Source organism: Hetaerina americana, unplaced genomic scaffold (genome assembly GCF_022747635.1).
Source record: "Hetaerina americana unplaced genomic scaffold, ioHetAmer1.1.p SCAF_10, whole genome shotgun sequence".
In the NCBI taxonomy this organism is placed as follows: Eukaryota; Metazoa; Arthropoda; class Insecta; order Odonata; family Calopterygidae; genus Hetaerina; species Hetaerina americana.
In genome coordinates this window covers 40741395-40762782 of record NW_027286070.1, presented here as the reverse complement: position 1 = coordinate 40762782, position 21388 = coordinate 40741395, and the positions used below count along the sequence as shown (strand labels likewise).

General features: G+C 36.0%; 1 long non-coding RNA gene across 1 annotated transcript in view; it reads right to left on the bottom strand.

Annotated features, from left to right (window-relative positions):
• The window catches only part of LOC139698684 (uncharacterized), a 127627-nt gene that overhangs the window by 105858 nt on the left and 381 nt on the right, over positions 1-21388 (bottom strand). Inside the window, exon 2 of the long non-coding RNA XR_011703006.1 lies at positions 320-377. This is a non-coding gene — a long non-coding RNA (uncharacterized lncRNA). The remainder of the gene's footprint in view (positions 1-319; positions 378-21388) is intronic.

Sequence of the window (21388 nt, the reverse complement as noted above, 5' to 3'; positions counted from 1 at the left end):
GTATAATAATTCATGATAAATCGCCATTCAGTTACATTTTACTCTGCACTTAATTTTTTTTATTATTAAGTGCTCAAATTTAGCTTTCACAAATACGATCACACATGCTATTGTGAATTTTTCAAGTAATACGCAATGAATTCAATCTATTTAACAATTCATATTCTAGTATTATTTTTAATGATTATGGTAATAAAAATTCACAAAACATAAATTAATTTTTTTACGTTAAGATAGAAAATAGTTTATGTCAAGCTTTTGATCAAGCACCAGTAATCTCAACAGAGGAAGCACAATGCATGCAAGAAACGTTACTCACGATTCCGATGGAAGTCATTTGGCCATCTACAGCATTTTCAGGAATTTTTTCGTCGACACTGGAATCAGAAATTGGAACCATTAAGGTGAGATGGATTCAACTCCCCAGGCATTTCATAAGCAACACTCAGGGACAACATTTGCTGTTTTTTATCGAAAGTTACGACGTAAACTATTCTGAGTTTCCATATTAGGACTTTCCATGGAAAAGAAAAAATTCGAAACAATTCAATTTTCAGATCTACTATCAAATTTTCACAATGTTTAATTTATTCCGAGCTCATATTTTTCGTACTTAAAATATCACCTCGTTTCTATCTATTGTGTTGAAGTTTAAGAAAAAATTTACAGATTGTATCTGTTTGAATTATTTCATAATAGAGGTAAAAGGAAAATTAATGACAAAATTTCCCGAACATATAACCTTCAACGTAATAAATGTATACATGTTTTACTTGCAAAAATACATAAAATCACGTCTCCATAGGCATTGGAAAAACGCATCAATTTGTCGGCTTTGCGGACGATAATATTATATCACTTCGGACCCTGTATCTCTAAGCTAAATCAAAAAGCCACACTCAAAAGAAATAAATTCGTATTTTTTTATAAATACACACGCGAGTGTACAGAATTCCCATAATTGAGAGCAAGCTTCGGTCCAAGATGTAATTCAACAGATGACATGGAAACTAACATGTGTTTGAATAGATCAGGGGAACCTATCCACCTAATCAGTTTAACCCTAGAAGTATAATCTGCCTGGAATTCATATGTTTCTCTCTAGGTGTATATACACGTGAGTCTATAAATACTTCATCACATCTTTTAAATTATATGGAGCCTCTACGACTTTAATACTCTCAATTATTAATTACTGTACACTTGGATTTAAATGGTATTTTTCCTGTAGGTAGCATTTTGTATCCGCATATACAAAACACAACAAATCATAAGCGCAAAATATGGATGTTCTTGTGACAAGATTTTGCTCCAACTTCACCAATTTTCTTGAGACCCTTTCTACTGAAAAGTTAATGACATAAAAATTTGATTAATTACGAGGCATGGCCTATTGCACTCATTCATATTTTATAGAACCAATAATCATCTTATAAACTACGAAAAATAAAATTAAAAAGGGTTACCTACATTTTTTAAGGAAAGGAGAGGGATGAAGTTGACGGGTGGTGATCTAACACCCACCACCACACGTCTTTGTGGTGGTTTGCGGGGCATTATGTAGATGTATAAAGTTTTTGAAGTAAATAGTTTTGCAAAATTTCAACAGAAAAAACAGCTTAGATATTAATCAGAATGCAAATGGTCCTAATAAATGGACAATAACGGTCAATAAACATTATTATTAATTATTAGTTAGTCTATCGTTAGTTTCACTTCATAATATAACTTTTCACCCGATCATTCTCTGCATTGCTAAATTCTTCATTTTTACTGTGTGACATCTTAGACCAAAACTTATGCTCGTTCTATTTCTCCTGTTTTATTTTTTTCCCAAAATTTGATCAAAACATCTCATTATCTCGCGAGCCAATAGAGTGCATTTTGACGAAACTTTTGCGTTTCCTGGGAAAACGGACAAGACACCGTTAATGTGATATTGCTACAGGTACACGTAAAATCTTAGAATATAAGAAATGATTTCGTAGCAATCTCGCTAGTGATTACCGCACAAATTGACCTCCTGATAGATTAGTTTCTCAAAATTATATGGCATCAATTTCATTTTTCAAAAAAAATTAATTAAGCACGGTAAATATGTAGATATACAAAAATATTTCATGATGAAGGCCTTTAAAATATTTAAAAGTATATATGTATTTTCCGGGATTAATAGGCGTACAAACCTGAATTGGGTATTTGATTTTCAATATCATTACATGCGGTTATGTGATCGTAGTTGCATATAATGAAGCATAGAAAAGGAATTGAAAATTGGATTCATTCCTTTTATAGGAAAAAATAAATCTTAAGTCCTGTTTGAAGTCTTACGCCAATGCGTTTTTACTGTTCTTGTGAAAAACGTGCAGTATAATTATGTGCAGTTTGAATGCACGTTCAAAATGTCATGTCTCATTCTAATTTACTTTGTTCCACGGAGCTCTGTACGTGTATAAAGTTAAAAATAAACTTTAAACAGTCGCTTTTAATCTTGCTCATCTCAGTAGAGAGGCTGGCCAAGGCGCTAGAGAATTTTCGACGAGAAATCTGACATAAACCATACCGTTATCGATCAAGTGACCCCAGTTTATCCCTCCCGACAGGCGCATTGGCAGATTAGAGATTCCAGCCATAGCCATCCCTCCTCCGGCTCCAAATTGTTATTTAGAACATCCTCTGTATTTCATGGTTATTGCAAATGCGATATACACTGACACTAGAGTTATTGTCGAATTTACAAATTTATGGAAAATAACTTTTTACAGAACCAGATTATATTGAAATGATATTCTGGTTTGACAATATACCGTACCATTTAATTTACTGTTGATTTTTTTTATGGCAGCAATTTTCAAAAAATAGACTTAAAACAACTGTACAAAATAATTTTAATTGAAAATCCCTTGCGCATTTATATCTACTTCTTGCCGATAGATAATTCCTATTCCTCAGGTCATAGCGGCTGAAGTGCCAAATGAAAAAAATAAAATAATCATTTACATAATTTTGACAACCTACTCGTATGGATACACCAAAGATACATGCGCTTTCTGATCATCTTCCTCTAGTTTACAAATCTGATTCGATTTGGAATTTAAAAGATAATGGAATTCATAATATTTTACATATCTTCAACAAATAGCACAATAGGCTCTTTTCTCTGGCATTCTTCGATGTCATAGAAAAGGATTTTCCGAAGCCAAAATTCTCTCATTGCAAAAAAAATGCCTCTTTTCAAACACAGGGCTAGCAACCTAAAAAAAATTATACATATCCCATCTAAGGCTTAAAATATAAATATGAACCATGCATAGTTATTTCTATGTGGATAGTATTATTTCAGTACTTATTTAATATTTTCACTTCCTTTAAATATAACTAGGTCATGCCTCCCTGATTCAAAGGCAGTGAAAATATTACTGAAAAATCAAAAACGTTATTTCAACAACTTTAAAATGATGCATGAGGTAATATGTTATTTTAATTCGAATATGGCGAAAGGGCATTACGCCATAGCGTTTTTATACAAAAAAAGAGGGGCAGAAACTGAGAAACTGTTACGCTGAAAAAGCCTTTTCTCGATTACAATACAGGTGGCTGAACTTCAATTCTGCACAAAAGTATCGGATGAGGGCTGTTTCAACTTAGACGACAATGTATTGCTATGGTTTAAGGGAGGGCATCTGCAAAATTTATTTGAGCGTTCCCCACTCTACTTCGCGGTGGCAAAAAAATCTGCACCGTTTGGTCAAAGCGAGGTTTATAACGACGCTAGAATGTATTTTATAACGTTGATTTATGAACGGATGCGTGAAGGCAGTTGGCAAACAGGGATTGTTGGGAAAGCCTACCTGCATCATGTCCACAATAGGCATAAATGAGAATCGCTCACGCTGAAACTAATCCGTCTGGTGTCACATTGCCCTCTTACACGAGACAACTTCAGCTGGCCTTAATGCCTTGAGAGAAGATCCCTCTGTTTTCATTGTACGTTATGTTTTGTAATACCACCAAAGTTATTCCGCTATAAATTCTCTAAACAGCTACACTAAATTCGGCGCCCGGTATCAAAAAATGATATTTTCTCAAGTGTTGAACTTAAAAAAAGTGACACAAGGTCTGATTTAAGCATCTTGAGTGTTTATCCGGACGAAATATTTAAACGGGTAACCGTGATGATATTTATTAAGTGCAGCGTTATATGCGAATTACATCACGCACAGATTGTAAGGAAGTGAGAATCTTTATTTTGATGTTAATGATAGAGGTGTTGAAGGAAAATTAAAAAAATGGATGGATGCATAGAATTTAAAATGCAAACACATTGAAAATGGTTCAGAATATAAATGTAAATATGCTTTTTTAAAAAACGGAGAAACATTTTTTAAAATCAAACACATAGGAAGTCTAAAAAATTAAAGCTTCAAATGAAGATAAACCGATGAATGGCGACGGAATTTCTTCGTCAACTAATCTCACCGAGGAATAAAGGTAGGGAACATTGAGGTTAAGGAGTAGTCTATATATAACGCCACATGAACTAGAAGGTTAACCAAAACTTTGTCATGATGTCTGAAACTATATTGCTATTAATAATAAGACGGCATATTAATGACGAGGAAAAACACTTCATGTTTTTAGAGCCATATGAAAAATTGCTATTGAGGGCTATAAAGAGTTTTATTAAAACATAAATAAAGGAGAATTTGTGAATTTTTCAAAATAGTCGAGCTTTAGTCGCTCTTGAATCTCCATTTAGGTTATCAAAGACTCCCACCAAGAGAGAAAAGAGAAACAAAACGATGAAATTTGTCCGCTATTGGAAATAATGAACATTTTGCAGTCGAGTTTACAGCCACAGAAGGTACTGAAAATAGCGATCCGAGGCATTTGCTATGTTGTTGGCATATCCGGTCCCACGTAGCCACAAATTCGAGCCGACGTTGCTAGTTAATTGCTACTAATGCCCCCATGCAGTACATCAACGGCAGATTGCCCCCGGCGCCTCGCTGTGGACAACCCTATTATTAAAATGGCTCACTCCTAAAGTCCCCTGGGGTCAGAGGTGCGATCCTTTAATGGCCTTAATGAACGGAGCCTTCCCAACTGTAGCCATCTGAACCACACTTCAGAACGTATTACACACGGGGAAAGAATTCACGTCCTTTCATCCTGAAACAAAGTAATGCCATACATTCCAATTAATATGATTTTCCCTTAAAGTGAAATATGTTACCAAAATCACGACATGAATAATGAATAAAGCAATAAATGATAAACTTAAGAACAAAATAGAGTTACCCACTTATAATCGACACTGACTTTGTACTGAGATTGCATTACTTCATCAACCATAGTCATCAAGTTCAATGAGCACAGTACGCATTAGGCAATAAGCAGTAGCGAAAGGGGAAATTTGGAGCTTATGCGGACATTTGGCTCCCACAAGTTTGGTTCACATATCGACTCCCGAAGTTTTGTTATTAACTTAAGCGTGTCCAAACTACTGAAATAAACATATTCATGCTGATGCGTAATATTTACTTTTGAAACATACTAAAATAAATTTTTATTCTTCCGTACTTATATTTCCACTCATTATATTCCTTGTTAAATTTAACACGTAATAAAATGAATTAAGTGAATTTTTTTCCCTTCTTTAATAAAATAGTAAAAGATAATACCTTGGAATTGATTATCAGTCACTTCAATCTGAATCTCTCACATATATTTAATATTTTCACGCATCAGCATGTGACTGTGCTACAATTGTTTCCGCATCGTTCTACAAACTTTTATTTCCATTGATCTCATTCGTAAAGGCCCAAGGGGCCAAATATCCTTAGGAAAACCACCTCAAAAGTTCTGGTGGTCGAAATTTTGAGCAATCTTAAAACAATACCTAATGATAGTGCAGGGGGTCGGAGAGTAAGTGAAAAACAACACAGGGTCACCAGTGCGTCCGTATTGCGAAAAAAAAGGGCAAGCAGAAGGGAATGGTGTAAACACAAAGAGTCAAGGGGAAAAACTGCATTTAAAATTATATTTATAAGGCTGGTGAAGGCGAGTGATCATGAATTTCTAAGGTGAGGTGGGACGAGGAGGGTAGGGAGGAAAGGAGGTGGGTTCTGGGGGCTCCCACCTTTGGCGAAGAAATCCGGGGCAGAGCCCATGCATAATGCAGTCTGGAGAATGCTCCCGCAAATGCCCTCGCAGCCGACGTTCCAAATATGCGCTTCAAAAATATTTATTAATAAGATAAACAAGAAAGAAAAGTTGGCCGGCAAAGAGAGAGAGAGACAGAGAGAGCTAGGAGGTCGGAAAGTTCACGTTGGGTGGTGAAATATTGGAATTTGAAGAGATTGACGCTTGATATTGAACACCGTCTAACCAGTGAAGAAAAAACAAGTTACCACCTTTGGCTCACTAGCTATGCGTTTGGCTTTTGAATTGTAATCAAATTGAGTCTTCCTCCGGTCATGAGCAACATGCCCAATCCGTTAACTCATCGAGCAAAATCAATCCCCATGCACTTATGCGGTTCGCATTTCTGGATCCCAAGTGCATCCTTTAAAATATATAGTATCCATGAAACATAGCTAAAAGGTGCTGCGTATTCCATAAATCTTTCTATCATCTTTACGTAGAGTGGAATTGACATATTTAGGACACCTCAAGGAACTTTTTATACTGAAAAGAAATATTTCTTCACTGATCGTCCAAAAGAAATCTTTGAAATACAGGTCACAGGATTCCCTACAAGTATATGCGGATACTACCTTTCTGATACGGAAATACGAGGAAAACGCAGTATCTGCGAAGACCTACGTATGTAAAGCGAATCTCATGTCACTCAGAAAGTATATTATTTACTTTTATTCAAAATGATAAATTGGACAAAACCGATTAAGCACGTAAAAATATATAAGCGTAAAAGCCTAGTTAAGAAAACATAGCTCAAAATTAGAGCTTATATGATGATCATGTATTCATGTATACCTACATAGCTGCATTAATGAACTTCTGAAATGATTTCTTTGAAGAAGTTGAAAGATTTCCAATTATTCGAATCTCATTCCAAAGACGCTTAAAGAACTCAAGACGAAAGCAGATATTCATTTGGTCATTTAAGAAAAACTAAGAGAGGCGCCTTATACGTTAAATGTTGATGAGTAAGATGAGAAAGTGTCACACAATTAGTGGAGGGTAAAGAAAAAGAGTCGCATAATGCAATATTAAACACAAGAGTGGAAAATAAGGAATTGTAGGGGGACAGAACTAACGTCAAAGAATAATTTCAATTCTGCTTCAGCTGCCAGACCGAAAGATACAATGAACCAAACTTCCAGCGAGCAATTCTCCAAAACAACGATTGAAGACATTATATGACTATTAAATGCAATGGCATCCCTAATTCGAACTCCCGAATTCCATTCCTCCCTATGGATGGATATTTCTTCTATTTTTATTTCCCAACATATTACAATCAATGGTAACTCAAGGATAGGATATGAGAAATTAATTAAAATATAATTTTGATCCGCGTCTTTCTACTCTAAAGTCGTACCAAAATAAAAGAAAGTCTAATTATTACACTTCGCCAGGCATCAATCTGGGTCAGTCAAATACGCAGAACAGCGACTGATATGAAATCTTAAAATCTTTTAACTTAAAGACAGAAGCATACCGAGCGAGCTGTTCTTACCAACGTTTAAACATATGCAATTCTCCATTTCAACAAGCTTTTCGACTCGAGTCCGTCCGGTGGAGAACATTATAGAATGAGAATTCTGACGATGACATTGAGGTGTTGAAAACTGCTGGAAATAAAAATGTAGAGGAAAAATTGCAAATTTTTAATATTTTTACATTTTAACACGGTATTTTCTAGAAATTCCGCGAATTTTTCCGGCAATATTTTCTTGCGGGAAAAGTTTTATGGATGGAGCCCAAGTTTGATACCTGGAGATGGAGGCCCTTGCCAATATAACGATCTCTAGCTGGTTGTCACGCGAAGAGAATTAAGTGAGAGCTCATAAAAAAACTCAACAATACAATCGGCGTAATTCTGTGATTTTCTAAAGCAGATCTGTATCATCATCATTACAGAACACAGGGAAAACCTATGGACCCTAAATACGAAACCACTCAGCATACACGCACATTAAATTGGTGAATAAATTTAGATATATATTTTACATTAACCAGATGTTTATTCTTGCATATACTAATTATCTTTTTCATTCATTTATTTATTCATTCAGAGAAAATCAAAATATCTGTGAGCATTCATTAGGCCCCCGATCAACTGCGCAACGTGCTACCGAGCATTATGCCGATGTTAGAATTGGCTAAAAATACTAGAATGGAATACTATAATACTAGAAATTAATAAAACAATAAATATTTTAAAAAGTAAGATAATTCTAGAAAGCCATACAACCAAGCGTGTTGGGGAATGTGATAAAAATGTTAAACATAAAGGTTGTCTTTCGCTCGTTAGGTCAAATTTAGAATTCGCCCCTAGTACGAGGACTGTTCAAAAAGTATCGCTAATTTTGAATTTTCGTGGGTTACGTGTATTTGATCTTCGATTTTTTATGACGGCATGCTGATAATAGTATCTCTCACTTATGCCGAAACGTTCGACGATTTTGAATGTTGAGTTAATTGTTGACAACTGTTTTGCTTGGACGTGTTTTGGCTTGTCTTCAATTTTTGCCTGTTCCAAAAAATGGATCAAAGAATCTGTATCGAATTTTGTGTAAAAAACGAAATTAAGGGCGCAGGCGCATTCCAAATGTTGACTGTGGCATATGAAGAAGCTACCTTGGACCGAAGCAACGTTTAACGCCCATTCTTACACATCGTTACTTGTGCACGAATATTTGGTCAAAAATAACACACCAATGATGCTGCAGCCACCGTATTCCCCAGACCTGACCTCCAGTGACTTTTTCTTGTTCCCGGAACTGCAGAGGCCTATGAAGAGACGACGCTACGCTACAATTGACGAGATAAAGACTGCATCGAAGGAGGAGCTGAATAAGATCACCAAAAATGATTTATTGACGTGCTTCGCGGATTGGAAAATACGTTGGCACAAGTGTATAATATCTAATTGGGATAACTTTGATGGGGACAGAGTAGAATTCATGAACAAATAAATAATTTCTGAAAAAAACACGAAAGTCGCAATAGTTTTTTAACAGACCTCGTATATAGGATTCTCATGAATTTGGTTCCATTGACGAATTAGATCGCACGCAAAATAGAGCAGCTAGATTTGTTTTACGTTTTTATGACAAACTGAGTACCGTATTAAAATTATTAGAGAACCAAGGTTGGGAAACACTCGTGGAGCGAAGGTTAAATTGCAGATAAAATCTCGTGCATAAATCGGAAGGATGTCTCTTTAGCAGTGATGCTAAAAATTTATTACCAGCCCCAAATACTACGGTAGGAGAGATCATGTCAATAAAGTTTGAAAGATTAAGTGTAGAACATAGAGATTTAAGATGCCGTTTTTCTCACGAACGATAAGGGATCAAAGCAACATTGTCCGACCGCATTAAGATCATATTCGGGTCAAAGTTAGTCTGGTGTCTATTCACCCCCTGCTACACACCCCAGCAGTGGCTTGATTGATACTAAAATATCCTTCTAAATTTTTTGTCCATTGAGTTTTATTTCAAATGAACCGAATTTAATAATAACGTTTGTCCGACCGCAGTAGGAGGGAAGGGTGTTTTGGGTCAAGGGTAGTCTTGTGAGTAATCACCCCTTGCCACGCACCCTATCGGTGGCTCGCAGGGAACTAAATAAAAGTAAAACTAGAATTATCTTCGTCATTCTCGTCGCGGAAATTTCACCTGATACCAAACCACTGGCCTATTTCTAGTGGTGAAAGTGGTTGCATCTATTCATGTTGAAACAGACATTTAGTCATATTAGACGTATTAGCACCACATTTACCGAAAGAAATTAGTCAGTGATGCCAAGAGAAATAACTATAAATATTGAAATATTCTTTTCGAATTTAGTAGTTCGCTATGTTTCGCAACAGAAACGATGGCTGAATAAGTAAAAAAAAACCATAAAAACTCATCTCCGAAAACACTTCAGAGAATCATTTCAGCATTGGAATTTTTCCTTAAACTCATTGGGCAACATGGTCAATATCCGAAACAGGTAAATGCTATCCTGCAAATGAAATGTCATGATATTTAATGTTTTGGAAACTGTTTTAAACGCATCTTAGCGGCAAAATTTGCCGTGATGGTGACGGGCAGACACGTATGGAAAGAGTTTCGGAAACGGGAAAACGGGATGTGAAGCTTTGATCCTGGATAAATTCAAAACACCTGGAATACGGAGGCAATATAATGCAGAGTTTTACATGATATTTTATTCCAACACACAAGTCTTCGGGGTTCATTCGGTTTCGGATATGCGTTCTGCTATCGAATTAAACGCTCCGGAGATGTGTTTCAGTTTAGGGGAAGAACGCTTTCACGCAGAACATTCATAAGTCCAGAAGATGTGTTTCCGTTCCGGAACAAAACGCGCTACGCGGTTCAGTTTCGTTTTGCATCTCATAGTGAAATGCTCAGTACTTATCCCACAGTTTTATTAACACACAATTCGAACGTTTTCAACTTAATAAGGCATCAGCTGGCAACTTTGGGAAGCTTGCATTCAATACGTGGGGATGAGAGGAATAGAGCGGAAGGGGTTTCATGAAGGGGTATAGAGATGGGGAGGATTCAGGGTGGTGTTCTCGGAGGAAGGGGGGGGGGGTTGCGCCAAGGAATAAATGGCCTACCTTTGCGCAATCCCCCACCACTGTTTCCCCTCATAAAACTTCTTCCACCCCAATTCTCGCCTCCCCATATTCCTATCGAACGTGGGGTTCGAAAACTTGCCAGATGATGCCTTATTAAGGTGAAACCGGTTGATGTGCGTGTAAATATAACTTTGGAAAGTACTAAGAGTTCTACTTCAATGGATGCTACACTTGTGCACAAAATAATGCCTAAAAACTTCTTAGTACATTCGTTTTAATTCTATGATGGTAGGAGAAGCGGGAAAGATTTTATTTTCAATGTAACTTAGTTTCAGGTGTCCTGACGGATCAACCAAGAGGCAAAGAATAGCAATGGCATAAAATACCCGTGCAGAGTGTTGAAATTGATTTCAAGCAATGAAAAAGAACCTTAGAAAAACTAGTAACCTGCAAAGAAATCATATGTTTTGTAGAAGAACTGGTGTGGTCGTCTTTACCTTGTTGTAAAGAGTCATTACTTTTTTGTCGAAATACTAGTAGGTGAACATCAAGCTTAACGCAATTGTTTCAGTTGGTGATAAATGAAAAAAAGTAGGCATATGGAATGACCACGAGAAAAAAGTTGAAGGAATATCTGATTTCCTGTCGCAATATAGTAAATATCTTCAGAATAGCAACATGTCTGTGTTTCTGGACAATCGATTAGAACTTAATTAGGTTGATTTAAACATAAATTAATTATTATCAAATATAAAATAGATCCAGGAATTATTTTTGGAGACCATTTTAAATAATCAATGTTAGGAAAACATACTATGGTAACTTTTGGCAAGAGAGGAATATTAAATGGTTTTACCGTCTAGATATTTACGATTGAGAGCTTTTGTTTTTCGAGTATATTTTGAGTAAATTCTACACAATTCTCGAAGTGAATCGCCCCAAATTTAATTTACTGTAAGAGTATGGCTTTGCTAATTGTTAATTGCATAACACTATGTGTCAAGGCTTTGACGCCTTTCTCCGAAAATTATGGAAGCGCTTGGATGACGGGATAAGGAGTTACAAGGAGTAACGCCATTTCGTGGCAGTTATATCAATTGATTCGTTACGCTGCAAATTGTTTGTCGTTTGATATTATTCTGATTTTTTTCCATTAATCTCGTTTTATAATACAGAACACATTATCTAGCAAAACGATTTATCAGAGAAATGAGGATTCTCTGATTATGTAGTCTCGTCCATGAGTGACGGCAGACGTTCCGTACGTATGATGAATTTTTAAACGTTATCTCAGATCCTTTATTAAATGACTAAACCAGAAGTTTGTAATGGTCCTGTTCGAGTTGCAAGAACGTATTTGAGTCACTGCCCAAAAAAAAAAGTTAATACCCGAAGCCATTTGAACCGGAAAGTTTCGTGCTGCATAAGGAAAGAGTAAACATTCTGGCTAACTGCCAGAAATGAGAAGTTGGGGAAGATTAGGGGACCTAGCGAAGCGGAATTTTTGATAAGAATATTTGTGAGTGAAAATTTTAACTCGCATTAAAATGCGCATCAAATTTATAGTCTTTAAATGGCTCGGCGATTAAAATCCTTGACAATGTGAGCATAATACCAAATAGATTTTTTAAATTGTTCCGTTAAGAGTTTTTCCCTAAAGTTTGCGAAGATGAAAAAGTAGAATGAAAAACCCTCTGTAAGTATATAAAAATTGCTGTAACACTAGCATGTTAACATTTCGAGTACCTAAAAAGGTTAATAGCAAAAAACGCCAATTGTATTCAAGGATATTTTTTTCTGATGATTATTTTGCAACGTTTCCTAAGGCACTCTTTTGGCATTTTCATAGGTGTTTTCTAGCATTCTATTCTCTCTTTGTTAAAATTAATAATGCGAAGATATTCGCAGCGGCTTATGTTGGCTCAGTCATTATACGTAAAATTAAAAAAACCATTTTCTCGAAGTGAAAATTAGCTGAATGACGATTCAAAATTTTACTTTTTAATATTCTCAATGGCCTATAATTTCGCATTATATCACAGCACGCTAAAAAGGTCCAAGTAATCGTAGCCGACATCCATAGAAGATATTTTCATTTGACCTTCCCTCCTCAATTGAGTTTTTTTTTGCTGATTGCGCACTCGAAATTTAGATAACTTTGAAATAAACACAGTTGAAATCATGAAAATGGTAGAGTATCAGATTGAGTCCGTAGCTGCTACCATTCTACACTGAGGGTTTAAAATTTTCATGCCCAAAAGGTTCAATGCGGTAGCTCATGAAGCATATTTTGGAAGTCACAATAATTATATACAGAATATTATGACGCATTTAAAATGCTGACTCTAATTATTTTCTCATGAATAGGTTAAGAAATAAGTCTAAGCCCTCTAACAAGACCAATAGGTACTGTATTACTCTCAATGTTAGCACAGCAAATACAACTGAAGCGTCGTTTTCAAAATAGATAATTGTGCCCGAAATGAGAATCATCAATCTAGTAAATGAAATGTATTAAATTCTCTTCGATGAAGCAAAACTTCATAAAAATTTGGGTAAAATAACAAAAATATTGTTTCCGTTATGATTTCTCTTGCTGGACTCGATTTATATGCTTACAGAACGTTGCCATGTTTCTCATAAGGCCCCATTAAATTGCGCGCCTGGAATCATGAACGCCGAACCCGGCGGAAACAGGTTTCCTCCAAACGAGGATTTCATTTATGGAGATGCGTCAAACAAAAGAGGCAACGTAATTTTTAAATATCTTTTCATAAATTGTGCTTTCGGATCTGTGTTTTATGTAATTTAAATGAGAATATTGAACGCCAGGTGAAGATTACTTCAAAGAAGAGATGGATTCACTTTGAATGCCTCAAGGCAGGTTGACACGGATTTGCTTTTTCAGCCATCTTAAAAAACACATATATTATGTGTATATATATATATATATATATATATATATATATATATATATATATATGAAAAACAGAAATATCCTTGATAACATTTTTTTACAACATGACTCACTTAAGATGGAATCTGGGGGCACTCTCGCTAGGGGGCGAAGGGGTACAGTTTTTACGCCGCCCGCCGTATCCACCCCTCCACTTCACCGCCGCTTCGTCCCCTCACCCGCCAGAATAACTAACTTTCCTCCAAACCATTCCACAGAAGTTTCCAAGTCCCTTCGCCCGGTCTCGGTGTCCAAGGAACGGCTGGGGTGAGCCGAGTGCTTTAGGGTCAGAAGTTGTTTACGTTTTGTTTCAGCACCAACGTCCTTCTCCATTCGATAACTCATTCCCGATCCTTGCGGTAACCATGGGGTAACTTAAAGGGGGATGTGACGAGGTTGCCTTCGACCCTTAATCCCTAATCACATTCCGTATCTGACTCCAGGGTCAAAATTGGCCTCAAAGGTGCTCTGATTCATCGATATACTATATGTATTGGTCGATACGTCGGCGTCATTACTGTCCATAACTCACTGGAAATTGGCTCAATTTGGTTAAGTTTGATGCCCCAACCTAACGCATCGCCTCTGACTGGTGTGAACATTGAAACTAAAATGAAGACTTTATGGGCACATAGCGGCGGAATCGTCGCTATTACAAACTTGACTAAGGATGGCAAAATATCACAAGTTAAAACGAGTAACTCTGAAGTGATTAAGTAATATTCCGTCCGTACATTGAGACATTTAACCCTAAATGACCTCTTGTGATCGTTGCGTTGATATGGGTCCACCGGTGCAACGTCAATACGATAACTTTTTGCATGAAGGTATAGAGTGGCAGAGTCGCGCGACAAGTCAAAAGACGGACCTCAAATAAAATGTAGTCTCGAACCGTCAAAATAAACTTCAGTCGATCAGAGGCCGTGTATTTTCAAGAAGGAAATCCCCGTAAACGGATTATCTATTATGTCTTGTACTTCTCATTCCGAAGACTCCATAATTCAGCAGTGGCCGACTTAAGCGGCATTCTGATCAGCATTGGGATCCCCCGTATCACAGTGTAGTACGATACACCTGTCGTAGAGGCTACTGATCTGTGGATCCCATTGTGTCTATTTTTGTGAGAAGGGCTACGAAAGATTTATCTACAAGTTATCTACAGAATAGAACGAAGAAATTTATGATGCTGATTAATATCCTACAACGCACCTTGAGGGGCGCTGAAGCAATTTCCCATTGAGTTGAGGATTAAAGAGGAGACTATATTGTGCGTTGAAAGTTGCCAGGAACCTGTCAGCCGCTTTCTCCGGCTCGCCTTTCGAAAATCTGTAATACCTATTTGCAATTGGATAATTTGGTAAAAATGTGTACGATATGCATCACAATTTTCAGCCGTAAAATCAAATCATAAGTATGTATAGTCATCTCCTTCCCTTCACTAAAAAATGAGGGTCGAGACACCAAAAATCCTTTTTCTTCTGTGAGTTACCCTTTTGAGTTCCAAGGCTACGACATTCAAAATATAAACAAATATGTCAAACCAACAGTTATCAATACGAAAGTTTGATGATTGACACATTAGGATATGGGGACATTTTCTTTTCACAGTGCCACCTATTTTTTTCTCACGAGGTTCTGGTACCCGAAAAGTCGCATATCTCGGGTGAAGCTTAGGGTGCCCAGAGGCATTCACGGGAATCGACCCGGGCCCTCCTGTCCGTCAGATTCAACCTGTCAATGTTTACCTATCATACTAACACATCCTATATATAATTGTGTGGGTGAGGGATGGGGTGGATAATCTTGATTCCACCTTCCCCACCATTCCTGTGTTGGTCTTTTACGTGTTCTTATCCCTCTACCTTATATTTGTATCCATGTTAATGATACATAAAATGTATATAGGATAGCGCACTGTATATAGCGCTTGTGATCTACTCAACTCAGCTTTCCCCACCTCTCCTGGGTTCCTCGTTCATACTCACATGTGCTCCAATCCCTTTTCCTTACATCTATCTCCATGTGAATGAATATTAAATGTGTATATATGAATATAAATGTGTGTCTTTGAATGTGTGTGTATCTGTACATATATATATATATATATATATATATATATATATATATATACACATACTCATTTGCAAAGAAATAGATGTAAGGAAAAGGGATAGGAACACACACATAAAGGACGAACACAAATATATATACATACATATATAAACATATATAATATATATATGTTACATGTACATACATATATAATATATGTACACGTATACATACACACACAAACATATAACCGCTAATTCCACGGAGCAAGCAATGTTATCGAAAGAACACGCTTCAATTTCGGAACTGGTGGAAAATCAGCTCACCTCCCGATTGCAATGGGAAAGGCTGCTTTCAAGAGCACTCAACGGCAAAAATAAAAAACCCTATTTTTCAATTCGATCCCCAAAGCGCTGACCTTTGGATGAATACATTGATGCTAGAACATGCTAGTGATATAATAACCTTAATCAGTTTTATTCCATATATTTGCCCCAGAATTCCAAAATTTCCACCTCAATATTTATGCACTTAGTCATTTCTGTGAGCTCATTTAAGTATGATAATGATCCACTTGAGTGATTCATTAGCAGATCTTGATGGAATACAGCGGCACTTCATGACCAACGCTGTCTGCCACGCCGATTTTTATTGATTGGAATTCTGTCACCCGATCATTTCTCCATACCGCCAGCCATCGATCTTCAAATCGGTTCACTTTCATGGATTGAATTTTTTTAAATCCATTAAAAAAGAAAATGATTTTGTCTTCTGCCCTTTTAATTTGAGATCGAAGGTTTAAAGTGGCAATAACTGAACGTGAAAGTTACCAATCTTGGTTAATTATACCTGTAATTGTGATTTAGGAAAACAAAATTACTAACATTTTTGACTTTGGGGGGATTGAAAAAAAATCTATGTGTGTGTGTGTATATTTAAATTATATATATATATATATATATATATATATATATATATATATATATATATATATATATATATAACCATAAACACAGTAATCAACCCGAAGGTCGGTTTAGTAGGTGCTGGTAGAGATCACCCAGTACTAAGCCCTATGCGGCGTGTGAAAATTCACACATCAGGGTAGGGGGGCCAGTTCCTTTCCCTGTGCCGGTTATGGTTCCCCAGGAAGACCTGGTACCCAAAAAATCACTTTAGCTTGGGTGGAGCTGCAGGTGCCCAGAGTGCCTTGCCCGGGAATCGATATATATATATATATATATATATATATATATATATATATATACTATATATATATATACTATATATATATATATATACACATATGCATGTACGTTTCTAAAAAAACTATAAACACAGCACCCAACCCGATGGTCGGATTGGTAGGTGATGGTAGAATTCACCCTGTACTCGTTCGCCCGACGCCATGTAAAATTCACACATAAGGGTAGGGGGGCAGGGGCTTTCCCTGTGCCGGTTATGGTTTCCCAGGAAGATCTGGTACGCGAAAAATCACATAGCTTGGGTGGAGCTGCAGCTGGCCAGGGTGGCTTGCCCGGAAATCGAACCCAAGGCCCTCCGGTCAGTGGTCCAACGCTCTACGCCTGGACTACCGCGATCCACATGAATATATATATATATATATATATATATATATATATATATATATATACATATATATACATATATATATATACAAGTGGGTCGCGGTAGTCCAGGTATATATATATTTATATTTATATATATATATATATATGTATATGTCAATTAATATATACATATATGTATATAAATATACATATACATGAGATTTTATTTTTTCCATTAAATATTTCGTGTTCATAAAAAGTTCGTTTTCAAGTCAATAACTAGCTACATTTTAAATCGTGGGTGTAAAAATTCGCATCAATCATCGTTTCATCAAACTATCGCCGAAAGACGAGTATAAATTTATATCACTGATACCAATCATGAATGACCAAACTGAGCTTTGATTATTCCATCTTTTAGTATGCATGATCTAGCGGAGAGAGCTATGAAAAAAGCACAAAGCACAGTAACAATATTTAATTTATTTGAGACCCATGAAAACTAAATGTAGTGAAACCCTTTCTCGCCTCCCTGCTGCAGCAAGGGATTTATTTTCATGTTCACGGAAAGATGCACAGTCACTATTACACGACACCACTAGAAACACGATCCACGAAGTAATAGTTGTCACTGTGATAAATGAAGATCAAGTATTTAATTCAAATAGATGATTAGAGGAAATTGAAATTCCTCATATGTCCTCAAATGGTGTTTCTCAAAGAGTCAAAAAACCGTTCTAACTCTTTGCCTTAGTTCGATAAATTAAGATTTAGAATTTCTTTAAATGCATTTGACAATATTTTCAAAAGACTTTTCGCTTGGAAACCCTGAGCCGATATTACGTCTTGTTACGTCAAAATCATGACTTGGTTAACCTAGATGATGACTGCTCGGCTCTCGGTACATTTCTGGTGGAAAATTGCTTCAATAAAATTTAAGATCGATAATGATTACATTCATTAATGTTCTCTTGAAAAACATCATTTTATGGTTTAGAAAAAGTACCTTTCTTATCATTTATTTCATACGAATACCTCTTCAATATTTATCCAAGTCATGCATGAAGTTGTCATATTTGAAAAATCTTCTTCTTAAGCACTTTTTAATATTCAGGTTCTTTGAAACAGTTACAAAGCATTGAAGTTCAAAATGTCACATGAGAAGGAAATATTCAAATTTATTTCGTTGCATGCGGCAAAAAATGAAAGCTGATTATTTTATAATGCGTGTAAAATAGATTGGGTGCAAAACTAACAAGCAGTTACGGCAATGAATATTTTTTTCTTCATCAAAATCATGTTGTTTACGGCAATTATTTAATTAACCAATGACATATCAGTAAAAAGCAAAAATTAACTATCATGACAATACTCGTAAATTTAACTTTTATTTATGTGTCGCCTAAATCATATTATTAGATCTGGGACTTCAAAATGGCGGTATCAAGAATGACAGCCTGTGACAAACTAACGGTCACTACGCAGGCGCATTGGAAAATTTGTAAGCGTGTGCGTTATAAGAAGTTGAATGTATCTCCCAGAATTACAGAACAACGCGCTATGCCGACAGGTACATATTTTCTCTGTTTTTCAGACCTTTCCAAAGCTGTTGAAGTTTATTTAAATCATTAACTGAGGAGCAAATATACACACAGTTTCCATGTAACCCAAAAAAAGCTAAATCTATTGTTCAAAATGTCAAATGACATTTAGCGTCTAATATTCATTGTGATTTATTAATGATTAATCAATTGCTAACCATTATTTTTGTTTCAAGCACTGAACGAACATGTAGAAATAATAAAAAATGGCAAATACATTTGTTGTTAAGAGAAATATATTTGAAATTTTAAAACTACTCCTCTTCTCGATAGTGAAGGTCGTCTTCAAAGGCATTTCAGAAAGAAACGAAAGAATCATCCTTTCCATAAGTTTTGAGAAAGGAAAGTCTGAACTCAGACGCATGATGATTGCATTTGTTTTCCAGGAGGGCGCCAATTAATCGAAAGGAACAGGATGGTTCAAATTTTCAAATTGCTAAAATTTGAATAAATACGATAGGGGCATATTTGGACAAGACCAAGAGATAGAGCTGTGACTCAACTAATTCCATTACTAACTAAAAGTATTATTAATTAGCGTTAGACGATAAATAAAACAATGACCTTTTCCACAAAATACAGTGGTTTAAGGATTCAAGATGATCTAGATGGAAAGGCAATGGAAACTATTTCACTCCATTAACACATCCTTTTTCGTGAAAAATGTTAAAAAAACTACGCTATTTTCACACATTGTACCATATGAAAATGTATTCCAACCTTATAAACTTATAATTTTTTCAGAGTTAACTGATGCGTTTGAAATGTCTCTTACAATTGAACAGGGACGTTCTTATAACAATCCGGAGAAAGTCGAAAAAAGCACGTTTATAAATAAAGATGCGTAGTCCGACCAAAATTAGATATAGGAAATAATGCTAATTCGAGAGTGTGAGAAATGCAGATTACAAGAACCACAAATTCTAAGTGACAAACTAGAAACAGAGAGACAGAAGTATTAGCATAATCAGGAAAAGCTTACCTATGCGACATTAAACTCATTACATGGCCCAGCATGACCTGGTGATTTTCACTAATTAGTCTTCATAAAGTTAATTGAGCGATATTGACGAGGGCTAATGGTAAAGGTCGCTGGAGAATAAAGGTGTGTAAAGCTTGCGAGATTATTAAAAAAATCATATCAGCTCACTTTTCATTCAGGCGTTCTAAAGGAATCTCTTTCGCCAAATCAGGTCAGCAAATATTTCAAAAATCTGCCCTCGGAGGAAGTGACTAAATCCAACCACCATGAATGGGATTCCTGAAGACCAGTTCTACTAGGCATTTATACGGAGTGGATGAATAAGACGCGGAAAAAATTAGTGAGTGACCTAGGCGGTGAAGTTTATAAAAATTCAAGGCAATAGTAACTCCGTACGAAGCCAGCAAAATAACGAGATGAAATGCCGTTACTAGATGTGGCTTAAATTTTGGTAGCGGATCATTATTTTTGATATCGTTTCAATCCCCTCGTAGAACTTAGTAAAACAATATAGCGAGTTCCACAGAGAGTAGTACATTCTGTCCAATATTTTATCTATTTGCTTAGGCGAGTCAAAATTCAGTCCCCAAATACGTGCACTTTTGACTTTCGCCAAGATCAAAAGATTGCAAGTCTTAATGAGTTTTTCCTCCAAACGCCTTTGCTGTTAACTGCGCTCTCCAGAGTTTTCGCAAAAGCAACAAAAAATAGGGAAATTGGAAAAAATTATAAAATTATACGCTGATAAAATATTCTCTCGCCATAAAATCCACTGCGATATTATTATTCCTAAGGGAAACTAGAGGTAATTATCAAGTGATGCGTAATAAATCACAATTGACAGCCCAATTAAAAATGTATGTCATGCGGAAAGCGATTGATGACTTATGCGTGACACCATAAACTGTCAATTACATTCAATTCACGTTGGTTTTTATTTATTGAAATATCCCGACTCAATAATGGCATATATTCGGTCTTGGCTCGCCATGATTTTTTTAAATATTATATCAAGGAAACGCACATTGAAGTCTGGCTTTTCTCAAAAAAAAATCAAAATCTAACAGGGTGGAAAATTGGGGTGGAATTGAGACATTCCATCAGTACATCAAACGCAGATTTGATAACTTTTTTCAATTTTATTCTCAAGAGGCTATCCCCCACTCTTTCTCGCTCGGCCCGAATGATTGAATTTTTTAAGTGCACCAAACTTTAAAAATACGCTCCAATGAAAAAAATCTCTTCAATTGCGTATTTCACTTTCGTTTTTTAAAATATACATAAGTTACATTTGCATTCGCTGTTCACATAACCTTTGAACACTCTCAGAACAACCAATTAACTTTAAAAACAGCACTTATATCTATATCGCTTTGGCGCGATTTTTCAGTACAATTGCAAAACTCGTAATTGTTGGCCTGACGACAATAAAACTACTAG